This window comes from Sinohyriopsis cumingii, chromosome 17 (assembly GCF_028554795.1).
Source record: "Sinohyriopsis cumingii isolate HCF-2022 chromosome 17, ASM2855479v2, whole genome shotgun sequence".
Taxonomy (NCBI): Eukaryota; Metazoa; Mollusca; class Bivalvia; order Unionida; family Unionidae; genus Sinohyriopsis; species Sinohyriopsis cumingii.
The window spans coordinates 114,987,447-115,008,407 of record NC_142977.1 but is presented as its reverse complement, the minus strand read 5'-3'; positions in this window follow the sequence as shown (position 1 = coordinate 115,008,407).

Below are 20,961 nucleotides of genomic sequence, written 5' to 3'. Positions count from 1 at the left end.
AAAGTAAGACAACACAATTAACAAAGAGCACGTGGGCAAGAATTATGTAGTCCAGAAGAATGCAAATGGTGAAAAATTTACAACTGCAAGTTTAATGGCTCATGACTTAAAATAAAAAGATCACGAAACAAATCAACAGTCGATTATAAATCTGTACATAGTGAAAAAAGCCGGTGTAATATATTTTTCAAAATGATTTGCCTCTCTTGGAGATCATTTTCTTGTTATTCTTTTGTTTACCAAAAGTAAACCTTTTAGCAAAAGTGCAAACAACAATTAATTTATACATGGGTTAGCCAAACTGATGCATTAGATAACAAAGAAAGAACTTTCCAGACAATGTACTTGACAATAATGTTTCATCATTTTTTGACAAGTATCGAGGAACGAATAGGTGGAAATACATCTAACGCTATCGCTACCACTATCTTTTGCTCGTCCAGCTAATCCTGTAAATCTTTTGATACAGATGGCTATTGTTAAACCAGACTGTTGTCATACCCATAGCTGCAGAAACCATAGCAATTCTTACACATTGCTCTTTAACGAGGTGCTTAACCTCAAGATAACTTTTTCTTTAACTTTTGAATAAATTATTTAACGAAATGTTGTTAAATCTATTAAGTAGACAGCAATGTGTGTCATTTTGCTTGAAAAGATTTGCGATATTCTTGGAATTTAGCCTTGTGCTTTGCGTTGTTTGTTTTCTGACATCTTTTCACATTGTTTCTATATATTTGTCATACATTTCATTTTTTATAAGTCTTTGGTATGACTTGGCCTGGGTTCCAACTCGCGATCTCCATCTTTCGAGGCGGATGCTCTAACTGCTTAGGCCACAGAAGCTGTTGACACATGAAGGAAGTAATTTGCCGATGGTTGCGAAATTTCATACCAGCAGAAATTCGTGTTACATAGATTTTTCAAATACTATATCAATCTTCTTTTGTAGAGCCTGAAATAGATAAATATACAGACTACATTAACGAATTAATGGTCCGTCATGAATATTCCGTTAATTAATGTAAAGGGAGCTAATAATATTATCTTAAAGTACACACCAATACATAGGCCTAAATGAAACTCAGCATTATATTCTCAAAAATGTCGGCTTTGTCAGTTGCAGAATCATTGAAACTTGATATTAATCAAATATCACGACTGACAAAATTCTTGAGAGTTGAAGTTAGCAGAGGCATTCTTAATTCATAATAGAAATAAAAGCATCCTCCCTTCAAAATACGAACCTTACGTTTCAAAGATTATTGAAAACTCCGTCAACAAACATGAAATAATAAATAAATCACAATCCGGTTTTTGATAACAACATTTCTATCAAACTATTGTGACGAATTATAACAGACCAGTCGATAACAGCGATTGAACCCGGCGAACATATTGGAGCAGCCTACCGTGATATTAAGAAAGCGTTCGATATAGTTCACTATTCGGTCCTCATTAAAAAGGTATCCGTCTTCAAGTTTTCTTTGAACTTAATATGTTTTGGTTCAAAGTCACCAATATATTTCCCGTTCGTTTTACAAGTAAAATACGTATGATCCTGGTCATACTCTAAACCGTGTTCACAAAAATGACATATTAGGGATCTTTCATTTTATTAATGACTTACCTTTGTATCTAAATTCTTCTAACACTGACCTCTTTGCTGTCGTTTCTACATTATATACAGCATCTATCCGCCTGATGTGGAATCGCTTCTGACTTTAATTGGCTAATATCACACATCAGGGTTGAAAATCGCATACATTTTCTTTTAATGCTAACTCTGGGACACAAGCTGATTTTCTTTATCAAACCAAGTTACCCGCCAAGCGGGAAAATACCATTTCTGTTGATGCTGAAGAGTTTATTTCAGCGGCTCCTTGAGGACGTGTATTTCATTATTAATACCTCAGATGGAATTCGCATATAGATAACCTACTCTCAATAATCATAAAAAGAACTACCTTTATGTAATGTTTTAGTGTCAAAGTTACTACGCAACCTTTGTCCATTTTATATTTATGACCAAACTGAACTAAGATCAGAACTACCACTAATACAGAACTACCACTAATACAGAAAACTAAATGCTTACGTTTTGGAATTCCAATAACGCTGCCATTCGAAGTTTCCAAGCTTCATTTTAAATTCTAATGAAGAAATACCTTATGAGGGGATGGAATTACTGGGTATGTCTCTCCGTATATAATTTGTTCCCTGTATATACATATAATATGCAGCTTGGAACTATTGAAGTTAGGAACAAACAGAATGATCTACTAAAATTTGTATGAAAATATATTTCCACGGGTCTTTCATAGGGCTGCTATATGTAAGGGGATACAACTCAAATTTAGATATATGATTCGACCGGTTAGTACTTATATCCCTTGGATATTGACCCACTGATGATTATACTTTTAACAATATCAACAATATTAGGATAAGGTTTTAGAATGAAACCGCAATAAATTTTTAAATAATGTTCCACATATTAATGTAACTTCATTAGTGGCATATGAAGTACAAAAAAAAATACTAAGAAGATTATTTAGTCCACCTTGTAGACGAGCGCAAAATGGGCTGCGTCTGATCTAATCACTCCAACAAAACCCATCGTCTTTCTCTATTGGTTAGTAAGATCACTCTTTGGTGACAACACTAGTGTCAGGTATATGTATAGTTTGATTTCTTGACCTTTGTCGATGATTGGTGTTAGAGTAGTTCAAGGTCTAGCCAAATTAACAACTTAAAATATTATGGAAGAAAACGTTTGACCCACATCCTGGTCATTTTATTGTGTCTTTATGTTTTTATATAAAAAATCGTGGTCAACAAAATTATTAATTTCATATTCTAATATCAGTCTATGGTGAATCATTTTCAATTATGCTCAGATATAATTTGAGAGCTATCATTTATTAAAAAAAAACCTATTCACTGGAATTACAATGTGCTCATTGATATTTTATACGAAATCACTATTTGGGGATAATTGAGAAAAAATTGAAAATCATTCTGGATTACATCAATGTGATACTTCATGTCTGTTGGCACATCAATCTATTCAAGACTATTGTACAACAGCACACTCAGTATTGGAATTCTTTCCGAACACTTTTGGACTTGTGATAGACCTTCTATTTTTATTTTGGATTTTATACTGTACGTTCCTCTTTAATTTTTTACCTTTTAACTTTGAGAAATAAATCTATTTGTCAATGTTACTGATTTGTTTGTTTCGCTTCTTTCAGTCACTTAGTGTAAGACCATAGTTTCATAACAAATAACAAAATCTGACCGAGCTGCAGATGGCTAATCTAATCTATCACCTGTTATTACAAATTTTCCATAACTACGTTTGTAACTTACTTTAGGTACTATGACATGTAGCCTGTAAACTGAAAATATAAACAATCAAACTACACCTTACAAAAAAATGGATATTTTTGAAGGACCGAAGTAATGATTCTTGTATTCACATACGAGATGAACACGTAATTGAAATTTACTTGAGACTTGACAGAAAGGTACCCTTACAACAAAATAATGTTTGTACCAACACACAATTGACATTTACTGGAGACGTCACCGAAAGATACCAGTCGCTACAATTGTTGTACCTGCAGCAAGAAAAACGAGCACTTCAGAAGCTAAAACAAATTAATAGGAACTGCCTTATATTACAGACACGGAAATTCATCATTGATAAAGAAATTTGAAGTTATTTCCCCTTATTTCCTTGACACCAAAGATGATTTCTCATGGTGATGCATTGTTGAGTTGTACTTCCATTGTTGCTAAAAAAAAGGACAAATAGTTTACACAATGAGAAAAGTAAAATTTACTTTGCCAGATTATGTCGACTCAATCCTGCCACTGTTTTAAGTCGTGTATATTTATATGATCAGCCTTGAAAGAGGTAATTTTATGAAAAGGAGTGGGGGTGAACCCATTGTGCCGAAGAGCGAGTTTAATCTTGTTAACTTCGATTCTGGAGAAAGTTTGGTATATATATAATAAACAATTCTTTACCTACGTTAATACTGGATGTATTTCATCTTGTGGTACAAAAGTACTATCTATTTTAATTCGTAGCTTGGCCATTCGTTAGAATATCATATTGTTTGGTACCAAAATGATGAAATATGTCAGGTATTACCATAGGAAAGGAAAATATCATCTATTTATAACAATGCAAGCCTAAAGAGATTCAGTTTGAAAATAAACTCGAACTACTCATTTGAGCTTTCTGGCATTTTTATATTAGTTTAGTTTTACTTACAAATATATATTTTCTTTTTCTGTTTTATATTTGTCGATGGTATGCGTCCGTATTAGTAAAGCAAAAATCAAACTTCTGTCAGTGGTGATGAAAAATGATAGCAGATGTTTATAACGGAAAATCATTAAGTACTGACATACGTCAATCTATCAGTGAATCTAAGGTTTGATGGGCGAAATTAATGGTCTTTCAACCCTGCGTTTTTATCAGTTCGTTAATCTTTCTTAGGTGTTCTGACATAATGCTGGAATCTGCGATAAAATTGGTCAGTCTGAAAAAACTAATATCATTGTTTACAGAAACTGGGGTACCGTAAGAAAAGGAATATTTGGGTTGTCAATGAAAAAATTATTCAATGTGTGCATAACTAAAATTATATGCGCTCATTAGTCACCCAAACGTTGGTTTGGACAAAGGTAAAGCATATACTGGAAATTCAGGTAAAGAAAACGAAGTTTGGGTATTAGCATTCGGTAGAGATATGAAATTGTGCAATACAACTTTTGCAAACAGGATTAATGTATTCCAAAAACTGCAGACAATGTGACTGTGTTATGGGAGTGCCGAAGATATCCACATTGTACTTGGTATTTGTGTACGATGTATTAAATCCACGATGTAACTTGTAACTACAATGTTAGGGCAATTATATGGAACTACTGTATTATGTCCCTATAACGTTAGAACCATTGTATGGTACTACTGGATCTTGTCTCTACAACGTTAGAACCTTTGTATGGAACTACTGTATCTTGTCCCTACACTTTTAGGACCATTGTATGGAACTACCGTATTTTATCTCTACAATGTTAGAACCATTGCATGGAACTATCGTATTTTATCTCTACAATGTTAGAACCATTATATGGAACTACCGTATTTTATCTGTACAATGTTAGAACAATTGTATAGAACTACTGTATCTTGTCCCTACACCTTTAGAACCATTGTATGGAACTACCGTATTTTATCTCTACAGTGTTAGAATTTTTGTATGGAACTACCGTTTTTTATCTCTACATTGTTAGAGCCATTATATGGAACTACTGTATATTGTCCCTACAATGTTAGAACCATTGTATGGAACTACCGTATTTTATCTCTACAGTGTTAGAACCATTGTATGCAACTACTGCATCCTGTCCCTACATTGTTAGGCCATTGTATGGAACTACTGTGTCTTGTCCCCACGACGTCAGAACTATTATATGGAATTAATGTATCTTTTCCCTACAATGTTTAGGCCATTGTATGGAACTACTTTGCCTTGTCTCTACAATGATAGAACCATTGCATGGAACTACTGTACTTTGTCCATGCAATGTTAAGGCAATTTTATGGAACTACCGTTTCTTATTCATACAATGTTAGGGCCATTGAGTGGAACAATTGTACCTTGTCCACACAATGTTAGAACCTTTGTATGGAACAACTGTACCTTGTCCACACAATGTTAGAACCTTTGTATGAAACTACTGTATTTTGTCTTTACAATGATAGGGCCATTGTATGGAACTACTGTATTTTGTCCCTACAATGTTAGGGTCATTGTATGGAACACTGTACCTTGTCTCTACCATGTTAGGGCCGTTGTACGTAACTACTGTACCTTGTCTGTACAATGTTAAGGTCATTGCATACTACTACTGTACTTTGTCCATGCAATGTTAGGACCATTGTATGGAACTACGGTACCTTGTCATTGCAATATTAGGGCCATTGTACGGAACTACTGTACCTTGTCTCTACAAAGTTAGGGCCATTGTATGGATCTATTGTACTTTGTCCATGCAATGTTAAAGCCATTGTATGGAACTACTGTATTTTGTCCATACAAAGGAGGGCCGCTGTACTGTACCTTGTCCATACAATGTTATGACCATTGTATGAAACTACTGTGTCTTGTCCCTACAATTTTTGGGCCATTGTATGGAACTAATTTACAATGTCCACACAATGTTAGAACCTTTGTATGGAACTACTGTATCTTGTCCATACAATGTTAGGGTCAGTATATGGAACTATTGTACCTCTGCTCTACAATGTTAGGGTCATTGTATGGAACTACTGTATTTTGTCCATACAAAGAAGGGCCATTGTACTGTACCTTGTCCATACAATGTTATGACCACTGAATGAAACTACTGTACCTTGCCTGTACCATGTTAGGACCATTGAACCTAACTACTGTACACTGTCTCTACAGTATTAGGGCCAATGTGTGGTACTGTACATTGTCGATGCAATGTTAAGGCCATTATATGTTACTACTGTGTTTTGTCCATACAATGTTAAAGCCTTTGCATGGAACTACGGTACCCTGTCTGTACAATGTTAGGGCCATTTTAAGGAACTACTGTACATTGTCTCTACAAAGTTAGGGCTATTGTATGGAGCTACTGTACTTTGTCCATGCAATGTTAAAGTCATTGTACGGAAGTACTGTATTTTGTCCATGCAATGTTAGGACTATTGTATGGAACTACTGCCCCTTGTCCCAACAATGTTAAGGCCTTTGCATGGAACTACAATGTTAGGGCCATCATATGGAACAACTCTGCCATGTCTCTACAATGTTAGAACGATTGTATGGAACTATTGTACTTTGTCCATGCAATGTTAAGGATACTGTATGGAACTCCTGTATTTTGTCCATACAAAGTAGGGCCATTATACTGTACCTTGTCCATACAATGTTATGACCATTGCATGAAACTACTGTACCTTGTTCCTTACAATTTTAGGGACATTGTATGGAATTAATTAACCTTGTCCCTACCACGTTAGAACCTTGTATCGATCTAATTTATATTGTCCCTACAATGTTAGAACCTTTGTATGGAACTATTGAACGATGTCCCAACAAAGTTAGAACCATTTGTGGAACTACTGTACCTTGTCCCTAAAATGATATGACCATAGTACGGAACCAATGTATTTTATCCTTACAATGTTAAAACCGATGAAGGGATCGTCTGTACAATGTCTCTACAATGTTAGGGCGATGGTACAAAACTACTGTATCTTGTCCCTGCAATGTTAGAACTATTGTATGTAACTACGGTATCTTGTCCCCACAACGTTAGAATTATTGTATGGAAATACTGTACCTTGTCCATACAATGTTAAGGTCATTGTAAGGAATTAATTTAGCTTGTCTCTACAATGTTAGGGACATTGTATGGAACTACTGTACCTTGTCTATGCAATTTTAGGGACATTGTATGGAACTACTGCTCATTGTCTCTAAAATGTTAGGGCCATTGTACGGAACAACTGTACTTTGTCCCTACAGTATTAGAACCATTTAATAAAATAACGTATCTTGTCCCTATAATGTTGTGGCCATGATATGGAACCACTGTTTCTTGTCCCTACAATCTTAGAACCATTGTACGCAACTTCTGTACCTTGTCCCTCCAATGTTAGAACCATTGTACGGTACAAGTGTATCTTGTCCCTACAATATTAGAACCCTTGTATAAGACTACTGTATCTTGTCCCTATAATGTTAGGGCCATTATATGGAACTACTGTACCTTGTCCATACAATGTAAGGGCCGTTGCACGGAGCTACTGCGTGTTGTCAATACAATGTTAGAGCTATTGTATGAACTACTGTATCTTGTGCCCACAATGTTAGGTTCGTTGTATGGAACAACTGTACCTTGATCCTACAATGTTAGAACCATTGTATGGAACTAGTGTATCTTTACCATACAACGTTAGAACAATATTATGGAACTGTTTTAACCTGTCCCTACAGTGTTAGATCCATTGTATGGAACCACTGTTTCTTGTCCCTACAATTTTAGACCCATCGTATGGAACTAATGTACTTTGTGTATAAAACGTTAGAATCATTGCATGGAACTTCAGTACCTTGTCCCTACAATGTTAGAACCATTGTATGGAAATACTGTATCTTGTCTTTACAATCTTAGGGCCATTGTATGGAACTAGTGAACCTTGTCCATACAATGCTAGAATCATTATATAGAACTACAGCATATTTTCCCTACAATGTTAGAACCCTTGTATGGAACCACTGTTTCTTGTCCCTACAATGCTGGACCCATCGTATTGAACTAATGTACTTTGTGTATAAAACGTTAGCATCATTGTATGGAGCTTCATTACCTTGTCCCTACAATGTTAGAACCATTATATGGAACCACTGTATGGAAGCAGCAGAGCGGGCGAACAGACCAAGGTTTTTTCACCGAATAAAGGCTCCTACGGAATAATTCTTTCTAGAAGCCTCCATTTATCAAATAAAAAGCTTCCACGGGACGTTATTTTTGATCGGGTCATCCCTGTGACATCACAGTGGTATCTGCCCCCTCTGCTGCTCCTAATAATAACAAAATTTTAAAATATCTGGTCGAGACCGATTCGATATCGTGTACGTGGATCATGCAAATTTATTGTTATAAATCCATGCGGAGTTAACTAAGCACGACTAAATAGATTTTTAAATTTAACTATATCCATGTCACCGTTACACCAAGTTTGATGAATATTTCTTAACGTGTGCGTGTCAACACCGTTAAATACTGCTAGGATGTTGCAATTATCTCTAATTACTTTTGGAATTTGTGTATATCGCTGAGTTACATAAATAACGTCGGTATTTTTATGTCGTCCACGTGAAAATATCCTAGATGGATTTGCTTGTCAGTCTAACATTACGTCGTCATATACAACTAAATAATTAATTCCCCAGTCAAGGTCATCAACGGATGGTGCGTCATTGATATCAGTGATAAATTCAATAACATTTTCATTATTTTCATTTAATGATGACGCATTTTCATTAAAATCTTTTACTACCTCATAGCATCGCTGATCATCAACAGATGGTGCAACTAAATATAATTTGTCCCATTTCAACCATCTCATTATCAAATTTAACAACAATTGCGTTTTACCAGATCCAGATGGGCCTATTATTATCATTCTAATGGAATTTGGTAATGCTGTGTGATGTTTAACTTGCTCACGTTTTTTTTTGTGGCGGAAAAATCAATTGCATTCATGATATAATTATACTCATGGATCTATATTGTGTAAAATGTCGCTCGCGTACGAATACGATAGGTTTAACTAGAGTAACGACACGCAATAATAGATCAGCCGAAACAGGTACGTGTGCAAAATGTGGCACAAAATAGTTTAGATTTATTTCATCTGGAAAACAAGCAAAACCGGCCAAAATAAAATCTATTTAAAAGGAAAGAAGAAAACGGGCGGTGACATTGCAGCACAGTTAGCCAGGTTACCTGGAATACCCTGGGCAAAGTATCCTGGAGGAAAACATCTTCCCGGATATAATTATTGTGGACCAGGCACTCGACTTGATATTCGACTCGACAATTATGACAGACCAAAATTAAATGAAAATCATATAAATGCTATCGATGATGCATGTCTCAATCATGATATTGCCTATCGAAGCAATGATATGCAACAAAGACATCTTGCTGATGTAAAATTAATTCACACGTTGAATTCTATCCCCAATAACTCTATCAGAGAAAGAATAGCTAGTTCGTTAATTACTACTGCGATGAAAAGTAAATTAGCGCTAGGTGCTGGTTAATTAATAGTATGGAATCAATTTATTATTCTCCGGCTGGATTTTGGCGAGGTAAAGCAGCAATTAGCAAACTTGCCAAAGCGGCTCGTGTAAAAATTCCAGTTGCATCATCATGGTTATCTAAACAGGCTGTTTGGCAAATTTATCTTCCTCCGCCTAAACGAATCGAACACGCACATTTTGACGTTAGTGTACCTAATGAGGTTCATCAGGCCGATATTATGTTTCTTCCACATGATACCGTTAATAACAAAACCTACAAGTATGTTCTTACCGTAGTTGACATCGCTAGCAGATACAAAGAAGCAGAGCCGTTAATAACTAAAACAGCCACCGAGGTCGCGGATGCATTCAGTAAAATTTATCAGCGAAGCAATTTAAGGTGGCCAAATTTACTTCAAGTTGACCCTGGTAGGGAATTCCTAGGCGCGGTATCATCGCTAATGAAACAAAATAACGTCAAAATACGGCGCGGACATACTGGAATTTATCGAGATCAAGCAATTGTTGAGTGGTTTAATAAAACACTTGCTGAGCGATTATTTGGATATCAGTATGCGAGAGAATTTATTACCGATGAGAGATCTTACGAATGGGTCGAGAGATTACCGTATGTAATTAACGCGATAAATAACGAGATAACACGAACAATATCAATAAAACCAGCAATCGCGATTACAAAAACAATTATACCAATAAAACGACGTGATTTTTCAACACAACCAGTGCTAGGTAGTATTATTGTGCGATATTTATTAAGCCAGGTGAAGCTGAAGGTGGCCGAAAAAGAGCAACTGATCCAGTCTGGAGTGTTACATCACATAAAATATCTACCGTGACAAGGTCATCGGGAAGACCAGCAATTTATATTCTTGATTCGCTCACTCCTCAACGTGGATTTACTCACGAAGAACTACAAATAATTCCCGGGGATACTCAGTTGCAACGTAAATCACTTAAATAACTCTTCTGTTACATTCCAAACACGCCAATGTGACATTTTCTCGTATATGACCGAGATTATTATTTTTCCTGTCTACGGTAAATTGTCGAGAATCATTTTTTTGATATTTCCATGACATTATACAATTACAGATCGCACAGTGATTATTTTGCTGTTGTTTTAGCGATATTATAACATCTATATCTAGATCGAATTTTAGATCATTTTTGTTATCAAATTGCTTATACCTAGATAATTTTTTCTTAATTATGTCGTCAGATGTTTCGTCGTCAATTATCATCGAATCCAGAACGATTCGTCTTAACTGAGGTATTTTTCTAACTCTAGATACAGCTAAATAGACTAAATTTGACCATTCGATGCGATCATCAACAATCCAAACAACTGTATCAGAAATAGTTAATCCTTCCGATGAATGAATTGTCATTGCATATCCTAGCGTCCAAGGAGATTTTTCTGCATTTAGTGCTTTCTCGACAAAATCAATATCAACGGCGACAATATCATTTAATACTAATTTTTTTTTTCCTTGCCCTGGCATGTCAACATTAATATTTTGTTGTCGTGTATCAGCTGGTCGATAACATAACGGCACACGTAATAATGGAAATTTATCTTGTTGTAGTTGAAATAATTCTCGCTGACTATTTTTCTACTAGCAACTATCAGATCATTTGGTCTCCATAAATTAAAAAAATCACTCATTGACGTTTCGTTAATTACTTCTCTCATCATGCTACATTGAATTTTATTTGGTTGTAATCGAATTAATTTTTTAAATTCAGTTAATTTTGCATCAAGGGATCTATAATCGGTGTCAACTTCCTCGTAATAATCAACAAAATTCTTCAGCCAGTTATGAGGAGATTCAACATCAATCGGACCTGGTTGACCCTGAACACCGCACATAATTACAGCAGTATTTTTTAAAAATAACCAATCAAGAAATAATTTCAACGTTTCTAACGGGACGGTACAAATTTTATCAAATATAATGACTTTGTTTATGTATTTATCACCCATTCGCGAAGATGTCCATGTGCCGCCGCTGTATTTAAAATAACTGTAATAAGTACATGAATTAACTCCTCGTTGTTTCGTTTCTTTCGCTAATCTATGTGTCGGCGTTAACACTATTAAGTCGGAATTTTTAAACAATTCGATTACTCGAGTTGTTTTACCTGAACTACCTGACCCGTTTACGTAAACGTATTTATGTCGCGATATTGGATCATGCACGCATGGCGACAAAGATATTTCTGATATTTCACTACGATGATATTCATCATTATCTGAAACGTCTGCGGACTCACAATAATCAAGAATATTTTCGTTTTTTACCCTCCACGTGCCCCATGAACCGTCGCTGGATAAATTTTCCAACATTGACAAGTATTTACTAACAATATAGAACGAATCAGTTGCTACTCTAACTGCGTCATTGGGGAATTTATTTATCATCGAAAGTAAATTTATACTTACATATGCGAGCATCGAAGATCTTAGATGAGTATATTGAGGGGATTCTCCATCAAGATAACTAACTATGGTGCCTAATTTTGTTCCATCATTAAGATAAATATTTTCTCGATTATAAAATCTAATTCAGCGTCGTCCATGATTAATCTAGAATAATGTCGTTGATAATTATATGACCCGCCCTCGGTAAATTTACCAATTATTTTTCTACCTAGATCTTTTGCTGTTTTTTCGTCGTGATCGGTCGGCAACCAAACATTAGTTTGTTTTTTATACTATATAATTGCTTCACTGACTATCAACGACGTTAACATCGCTGAATCTAACATATATCGACGCAGCGCTGTATGAACCCAACGTCGTTGTGATAAATGTCTGCCAAACCAAACGTAACAGATTTTATGTAAATTTTCGGCAAATTCAAATGATACAACACGAACGAATCCAGTTAAAGGAAAATCTGGCAGTGGACCATTAATTGATACTCGCGTCATCTCGCCATGGGGATGTCCAAATTGAGCAAAATATTTAGCACAATCGGCATATCCTAGAAAACTTCCAGGATAACATGCAATCATGTCAAATGATATCATATCAGTGTAATTGTATTTAGTATTCCATAATCCGCCGTGTCCGTATTCGACGCAACTCGCCTGGATATCTTTGAGAAATTCCCATCGTGTTGGTTTTTCCCTAGCAGCGTGAGCAGCAACAGATGGAACAGTAAAACAACTAACTAATAATTGCTCAGAATTTACTGAATATTTTTCTGCTATTTCAGTGATTTTCTTGTGTAACAATTTATTTATGTATAATTCACCACTAGGTCGTACAAACTGATCGTATTTTTCATCGGTGCGAAATAACCACACTGATACTGGATCTGATTTACTTATTTTATAAAAAAAATCGAACGTATCTGCTTAATCCTCTGAATAAAATTTAACAGTACGATCTCGCGGAAATATTGTCACCGCAGACGTCCACGCGTGTGAATTATGATCAACTATAATAAATGATGCTCCTCGAGATTTATACGCTGATTCATACAAAATTTCTACCGATAACGACTTCACTGTTATTGGAAATTTTAATTTCCCTGACAACGCAGCAACATCACCTATTGATGCGCCATTAACAACAGATTTTGTCCATATATTTATCTTTAATAACCTTGAATCAGTTAAACCATATCCGCGTTTTGTATTTTTTAGATGTTCTATTACTCGTTCAGCTACACAATTTATCCCCGAAGATAATTTCATCAGGGCTAGATTTTTAACGTCTGGTTTATTATTTAGCCGATAAATTCCATAAACGACCGCGGTGACAGGATAAGATTTAGCTTAATACGGTTTGTCTATGCCGGTCAGCAACCCTGGTTTTGAACTAGCAGATAAAATAACATTTTTTTCCCCGCTAATTATAGGATCACGTTTATCGCGAATAACCCAAACTTCGTTGTCGGTCATTTGTGCGATAAATTTTATTCCAAAGATAAATTTCTCATCTCGTATGAATTGCTCCGTCGCTATGAAACTCTTTTTTGGCTTTATTAGCGTCAGATATATCGTGTTCAACCTCATCAAGGTCAAATAAATTCATGTTATATTTTAGACAAATATCTAATACAATAATGGATCATTACAAATGGCTATTAGTCGGTTCGTTGACTTGTTGTAAAAAATCGTGTAAAAGTGAATTTTAAGGCGAGCACATGCAGGCTATTCGTCAAGGTCATCATGGACCAATTAGATGTATTAAATGTAACGTTGGGACACGAGGAAAAACTCGACTATGTTTACGCTGTTGCGGAAAACGCTACCGAGAACTTAAACGACATTATGACAAAAAATGCAACGATAGTGATAAAATCAGCAAGTGTGAGGAAGATTATCTAGATAGGTTTCCAAGCAAACTTTGATTTAGACAAATAATAATTACTATATGAATTCCATATTTTCGTCAAAAATTTCTTGAAGCAGCCGAATATGTTAAAATTGCCTCGGATAAATCTAAAATTTATTTTCATACTTCGATGGTATTTAATATCAATGGTAATCCTATTAGGTGCAATTTTTATATCCCCAAATTGTGAGAATTAAAAAAATGATTTTTTGTTAATTTTTATTGTTTTTTTTATCTATTTTTTGGGGGGTTTTTTTACGTAGAGAGATTCAGGATTTTACTAATAAATTAATATTTCACGTTTCTCCACGTAAATCAGGTAAATTTCCTAATTGATCGGTTAATCTGATAACAAGCTATTATGATACCGCAGATAAATCGGTTGATCGGTTCTTGTATGATTAAGTATCCCGGTGGTTCTTTTGGTGAAAACGAGTAAAAAATAAATCCTTGTTGAATTTGATTTGATATTGTTGCGTCGGCGCTATAGCTGTTTTCGACGACGTCACAATTAAGATTAATTTCAACGACTTCTGTTCTATTTACGATATTTGGTGAAATATGCCGTTCGCCTCCGTCTTGACTATTACTATATCTAAGTATAGCTGGTGGTGGTAGTGTTTTTCTCCACGCGGATAGTAATTCAGGAAATAACTCATCGATGACGTCACTGACATTTTTTTTAATTCGCTAGGTTCAGTAAAACCGGGAAATTTAAAATTTGGCAATGTCGCCTCGGTCAGCGAGTATTCGGTTAAAAATCTTTGTTTCATTGCGTGTTTTATCATCAATTATTGTCTTAACTAATCGCTTATTAAGATCTTCCATTTCTTCTGCAAGATTATTTACTACCCCTGATACATTGACAACCTTGCTGCATGATAAACTTGATACATCAAAAATACACTCTTGAAAATACTGCCGTAGTCGTTGTAGTTGTTTTTTATGAAATTGATTAATATCTTTGAACCAATCAATAAAATCACTTAGTTCAAAGGATTCTTCCCTCTCTTGCACTAAATTTAATAAAGGTATATATTTCCTATAACGAAAGGTAAATAATATATCGTCTTTATTTCTGACAATAAAATTGCTACTCAAAGTGTTTGTACCTCCCATATTATATATATTATCTCTGTATTTTAGGTTAGAATAGGGAATATAACCAGTACCTGTAAAATTTGCGATAAAATCAGATTTTTTAGGTTCTGGTTGCGCTGGTGGATGTTCTGGTATAATTACTGGCCAACCTAGGACGGTTCTTATTGAACTCGCATTAATATCAACAGCATAGTTAGGTGAGGTTATTTCGATAATCGAAGTTAACGTTGGTTTGTGAGCGGACATTTTTATTCCAGGTTATTTTTCTCCCGTTATATTTGTTATTCTTTATAATAACTCGTTATTGATCTCTTCGATTTGATAACTACCTGTTGGTAATCCAACAACGGTCCAATCCGGAGTACCGTCGGGTTTGTTTTTATTAGCAAAAACAAATGAATTATTTGACAATGAGACACCAAATGATTTTAATCTAACATTCGGCCAGCTATGATATACTCGCAAATGTGATAACGCGATCTCGTCGACGGAAATTGCTATCGGAAAATTAATACTAAATTCTTGATTAGTCGAGCTTGCCGATATCATCGTGTTTCTTCGCTGGACCGTGTTCGTCACGATCTGTTGAAGTAATTCCGACATTATTATTATCTGTAACTTTAATTTCAGCCTGATTATAAATTGTTATCATCATCGAGAACTCGAAATCGGCTATATTTCCATCGTTGAGGCTCTCTGATAGCAACGAAGATAATTTCGAGTACGCAATCGTTGCCGCGTATAATTTAACCACGTACGAGGATAATTTTTCATTCGTACACGAAGATATTTTTTTTGTAATAATATTAAGAACGCTAGCAATCGTCGTTGTCGCGGAGATGCAAATTGTAACGTCGACGGGACCCATCATTGTTACCGCGGATAATATTATTCCGGCTCCTACGACGACCGCGGATGCCGAATAAACAACTACGTCAATGATAACCAGTCGTCGTTATTTTTGTATCTTTGCCTGGTACGTATGTATGATGCTTTTCAGCGAAGTCTGCCATTCACGCGCGTGATTGTACCTGTAATCGGATGGCGTCATTATATTATTTCAATATAAATAATTGAGGTGTCTCAGATATAAATTCCATACACCACCATATTGATACTGATGTTGGTGATGGTGTTGGTGGTGTTGTCTTCTCGATAACAACTTCTAACGTAAATATTTCCTCGACATTTTTATTCATCAAAATAGTTAAAAATCCTAAAAGTCTATCGGCGGTATGTCGCCATTCGTATTCTTTAGTTAAAATTCTAAATCTTACTTTGGAGAAAATATGTAACCTGTACACGCCAGTAACTGATGCTGTGTATTTAAGGGTATTATTTTTTGGTGTCCACGTTAATGATCCCGTTGATGTTGTAAATATCATATTATTGACCTGTGATGGGGTTATCGCTGATGGAATCTTAATAAAGCTACTTTTCGCGATAATTCCAGGCATTAATATCCCAGTTCCCTTGAATGTGTCAACGTTAACTTCGATGTCGGCGAGTTTTTTATTAACTCCATTTATTTTCTTGGTAGTTTCAGCGGGGTTTTCATCAACTCGCCTGATAGTTTCATTGGTTATTGCGGTAGTTTCTATAGCTATTTGATTAATTTGTCTGATAGATTCATTAATATTTCTAATAGCTTCAGCGGCATCCTGGACAGCTTTAGCGGTATTTTCATTAACTTGCCTAGCATTTTCATTAAATTGTCTAATATCTTCTTGGATGTTAGTAAAATCACCTACGTGTGCGCTATATTTGGTTCGTCGAATTATATCACTTACTTTGATATTACTTGTTTTTAATTTTCCACGTTGATCTTGAAAAATAACAACCTCGTCAGGATCTATTCCTGATATTGCTAAGAGATCATTAACGTCGTCCTTGGTTGCATACTTAGATAAATCAACATCGATGGGTCCTTTCTTTAACATTCTCGATAGTAGAGTTCTTCCGTAGATGTCAGCCATTTATAATATCGATTGATTTAATTTATCAGATGTGTACTTAAGAACAACCTTATGATATGGTTGAAATGATTTTGATATCGCATCAAGAACATTAATTGCTTCACGACCACATATTGGCGGATCAGTTAGTGTCTGCGTCGGTAATGTCGAATACCAAATTGGAACATTTAATTTTCTCGCATAATCCAAAAATTCTCGTGGTGGCGCTAACCCGTACGAGTCAAAGTAAATAATTTCACGTGGATTTATCGCGTAGGAGACCCAATGTGTTCCTGGACCAACACTGTCATCGAGATTTATGATCCCAGATTCATTTAAATTTGGTTGACCTGGTAATTGATCTTGCATAAATACACCTCTGAAGAATTTTATTTTTTTATTTTTAGCAGAGTCAGATAAATCAAAATTTGACATTGGCGTTATTGTGGAAAATTTTGAGTCTAAAAACTTTTTGGATGCCATTGCGGTGGCGTTCCTGGTAGTCGATGGCCTTTTCCGTACCAATACGGTGGTGTTTCTGGCAACCTTAGGCCGAGTCCTTTTTTTGCCGTATCTTCCTCCGGTTATTTTTTCTGCTATTTTACTACCAGCTTATCCAGCAGCTCCTAACGCAGCTGCTTTTCCTATCGCCGGCAACGCAGCGGATAATAACGCTGGTAACGCAGCGAAAAGCGGAAAGAAACCACCTACTTTAATCATATCCTTGACGGCGCTCGGAGAAAGATCAACTTGGACGCCAGTATTTGCTGATTTAGCTTTAGTAAAATTTTTATGTTGAGTTTTAGTTAGCGATAGTTTTTTTGGACCACCGTGAATTTGAGCATTTTTTAATGTTAATTTTGCTCCGCACATTTTTGTTGTACTTGATTGGAGTTTTTTCACCTGACCGGGGGGTCAAAGTCACACTAACGTGATCGTATGGCATTATGATTATATGATTGATTTAAATCGATCTCACATTTTTTCCACTGATCATAGTTCGATCGCTAAGCATGACCGCTATCGCCTTAAACCTATCTTCACCTGCATTAACTACTCTGGCTTTGAAATGTGTATCAACGACATATTGTTTTAGCAAATCAAGATGTTCCAGTGAAAAATAATAGATCGGGTAAAAATTTGTTAAATCTAACTGTGATACTTGCAAACCAGTGTCAATATTTTGATCTCGTCCCATAAAACTTAACAACCGATGATATCCACGTGCCACTGAATTACTATCAAAATCCAGCGATATCTCCTCGGATGGTTCCTGTTTTCCATTTATTCGCAACGATATTTCGCTGGCATTAAAAGAGTCAAATATCATGTGACTATGTCGTTGATCATATCGATTAACTCTCTGAAGAGCAACAAAGATATGTCTAGGTGCAGAAACACCCTGCTGTGATGCCATATGCCAAGTAAAATTACCATTAATGTTACTAGTGATAATATCAGTGGTTGTTGTTAGCCACGACATTACTGATTTACACTTTGATTCATGAATGAAAGTAATTTATTTTCTTCGTGCAGCGATGGAGTCATCGCTGATATCCACAGGGTAAGTTTAGATAATACTACTTTACCATTATTGTTATTATCATCATCACCAGCAATAAACCTCTCTCGCCAGATAGCATCGTTGCTGTTTTCTTTTCGATAAAAAACAATAGTGTGTTTAGCTCCAAAAATTACCCTTTTAAAATTTCTACAGAATCCAAATATATGAGATAATGGAATTGCACATGAAAATCTTCTACGAGCACCTGATAACATACTTCTACGTGTAGCAAATCCCAGATTAAAATTTTCATTGGCATTGATGATCATATCCTCGATTTCAGCGGCAACAGGAGGTTCAGCACGACTTACTGGTCGTCTTACAGTAAATTGACTACTTTCAGGACTATCAGAATTATCTTTGATAAACATCATACTTGGACCGGCCGATCTAGCAAAATCATCCGAATACCTAGCTAGGCCTATAATTGTTGTAGCAATATCAACATCATTATTAATTGATTCAATTTCTTTTCCATCTATGAAATATGCGGCGCTCTTAAATAACGCCATAATACCGTTGTTGACAAATCCAATTTTGTTACCTTATCCTGGATACAAGGTATTATCTGTTTTTATAATTTCACCCACAACCTCGATGAACGCCTCACAAGTTAGAAAATATTTACTTGTATCATGAACCTGAACCTCAGTTCGATTCTCACTATTCGGTGTTACCGCGTCGTATGAATAATGTTGATAATCACGTATCAATGTATCTTGGCTTATTTGTTCATCCATGTCAAAAGCCTCGTTGGATGCATGCTTGAATATTTTATTATAAAGATTACCTTCTAAAACGAAGACCACTTCCCGATATCGCGCTAGCATTTATTTGATCAGTTCCTTGATTTATCAACGACGCTAATTTTTGATTTGCTGCATCATTTATTACTTTGCTAACGTCACTAGGCATCACCGACGTGCTTGGCAATTTGACCGGTTGTTTTTGTCTGCGCATCAAATTTAATATTCTGTCCTTGACGGCGCTAAAAGCTTTGCTAGCAATATCGCCAACAGCAGAAATTGTTTTATCACGAACAAAATTCATTGCTTTCATTGATAATTGCTTAACGATAGGTCCAGCTTTAGGAGCTATTCGAGTAATAAATCCACTAACGACGTCACCGAGTCCATCTCCGTAGGTGACCTTGTACATGGGTAACCGTGCGTTTACTACTCGAACCTGCGTAGGTTTACGATGATGTTTGTGAATTATCATTTTATTTAATTAATTATTTATTCAACAACTAATGGCTGTAGTCGTCAATAATTTCGTTAATGAGATTTCTATAAATATTAACATCCATGACGCCGCCACGAAATAATCTCTGACAAATATCAGTTGCCTCGTTAATTATTTCTGGTGAATTATTTCCAGCTCGTTTTCCTCCAATAAGAACCTCTAGCCGAGACACGTCATCAACGACGCTATTTGGGCAGATGGAATTATAACCACTACCTGTAGCAAGAGTAGACTGTGGTACATCCTGAGGTTTTTCTTCACGAGGTGGTTCTTCTTCAGCAATTATTTCCTTTAATTGTTCTTTAGGTCGTCATAGTTGAGGATAATATTCTTTCATAGATCGCTCAGCCCTTAATTTTGATATATCTTTTATAAATTTTGCATAATTTTAATTTGATAAATCAGCTTTAGCTCCCGTAGCAGCAGAAAATTCTGAGGGAACCCACTCATATTTGTGTATTTCAGCATGTCCTGGGGCTAGATATTGATCTCTTTGATCATAACCAAATGCAGCAATATCAATTAATCTTTCTTTATCCTTAAACGCATCAAGAGTATCATCGGTAAATATTACATCGGGCGTAGGTTGTGTTAGCAAAGGGGGAGGAAGTTGATATAAAGGGTCTTCTTTTTCTTTCTGAGAGACTTTTTTAGATTTTCTATTTTGTGTTTTTAGTTCCTTTTTTTCCTCCATTTCTTTTTGAACATTTTCCTTCATTGAATTCATTCCCTCTACAAATTTTTTATAAAGACTGTCACCATAAATTAATTTTGGTATATTTCTTTTATATTTATACAACCAGTCACCCCAAGTCTTACGAGTGGTGACTTCTTTTACATGTTCTGGTTTTAAAAATT